Here is a 2010-nt window from a genome sequence, read left to right on the forward strand (position 1 = left end):
AACTAATCAAGAAGGAGGACTCTGGATAAGGTGCTCAATCCTCATTCAGAAAGGCAAAGAAGATGGACGTCAGAAGAGGGAGAAAACAGAGAAAAGGACAGGAGCCTACTACAGAGGGCCTCTGAAAGTCGCTACCCTGCAGTGTATCAAAGCAGATGCTGAGACCTATAGCCAAACTTTGGGAAGAGTGCAGGGAATCTTATGAAAGAAGTGAGAGATAGAAAGACCTGGAGGGGACAGGAGCTCCACAAGGAGAGCAACAGAACCAAAAAATCTGGGCCCAGGAATCTCTTCTAAGACTGATTCTCCAACCGAGGACCATACATGGAGATAACCTAGAACCCATGCACAGATGTAGCCCATGGCAGTTCAGTGTCCAAGTAGGTTCCATAGTAATGGGAACAGGGACTATCTCTGACATGAACTGATTGGCCTGCTCTTTGACCACCTCCCCCTTAGGGGGGGTGCAGCCTTACCAGGCCACAGAGGAAGACAATGCATTGACTCCTGATAAGACCTAATAGACTGGGATCAGAAGAAAGGGGAGGAAGACCTCCCCTATCAGTGGACTGGGGGAGGGGTATGGGTGGCGAAGAGGGACAAAAAAATTAAAAAGAAATAAAATTTAAAAAAAAAACAAAAATTATTATAAATAAAAATAAGAGGCCCAAACCTGGTACTGCAAGAGCACACACCATCATGAGACATGGAGAACCTCTGGGTTGCTTCTTAAAATGCAGATTCAGACTGAGGGAGGAGACTGCTTTGCTCCCAAAGCAAGCTTGGACTCCTGCCTGTGGACCACACTAGGCAGAGCAATAGTATAAGGAATAAGGCATTGTGAGGCAGTATGTTCGGCTTAGATAAGGATGTGGGAGAACAGCACAAGGCGCCTTCACCCATTTCAGCTTTCTAAAAGTGTGTATCATGCTGTTACCAAGCTTGGGAGGCCACGGGTGGCTCAAAGACATCCGGCTGCCCCCATCCTCCCTGCCAGCTCCCCAGCATGGCCACACTGATCTCCTTTCTCTATTAATTAATTGGCTTTCTGAGGACAGGTGGCTGAACCTGACTGTCAGTCAGAGGTCAGGTTGTGACCCCAAGTTGGGTAACAATAGAAACACGCCAACAGGTACACACATACAAAGATGCCAAGGGATTCAGTTACTTTTCTCTTTAGGAGATGGAATTGCAAAGCAGGTTACTTTTTTTTTTTTCCTTTATCATCTGTTTTCTTCAACAGATACCTATTGTAAGAAAAGAGACTCTCTTGAAGCCATAGATGCTACTTGTAAAACAATTGTTTTGTTTTACGTGTTCTGCTTTGCATGTATGTGTATGCATCACCTGTGTCCCTGGGGATGGAGGGCGGAAGAAGGCATCGGATCCCCTGGAACTGGAGTAGGGGTTAGGGATGGGTTTGAGAACCAACCCTTGGCCCAAGACAACAAGTGTTCTTAGCAGATGAGCCATCCCTCCAGCCTCACATGTTACTTCTACTAAAGAGAGAAATCAATTTTCAGGTCTTCTTCAACTGGAGTTAATGGCCCTGCCCCTCCTGGCAACAAGAGGATGGGCAACTATGTTAGTGTATGGCTTATGCTTTCCTTTTTTAAAAAATGTGCACTGGTGTTTCACCTACATACGTATCTGTGTGAGACTGTCAGATCTTGGAGTTACAAACGGTTGTGAGCCACCATGTGGGTGCTGGGAATTGAACCCAGGCCCTCTGGAAGAGTAACCAGTGCTCCCAATCACTGAGCCATCTCTCCAGACCCAGTTAATGCTTTTTATTGATCCTCTCCTTTGATCTTTTGAGGTAAGCTTACTCAGTATCTCCAAATATCTAAATTTAAGGGCCAAATAAACTTGCTCAAAGCCAATAGTTGTCAAGAGACAGACCGCTAGGGCTCTCAACTGCAAATATCTGACAGAAGAACCTTTTTCTTTCTTCTCTTTCTTTCTTTCTTTCTTTCTTTCTTTCTTTCTTTCTTTCTTTCTTTCTTTCTT

This window comes from Psammomys obesus, unplaced genomic scaffold (genome assembly GCF_907164565.1).
Source record: "Psammomys obesus unplaced genomic scaffold, mPsaObe1.curated_primary_1811, whole genome shotgun sequence".
Taxonomy (NCBI): domain Eukaryota; kingdom Metazoa; phylum Chordata; class Mammalia; order Rodentia; family Muridae; genus Psammomys; species Psammomys obesus.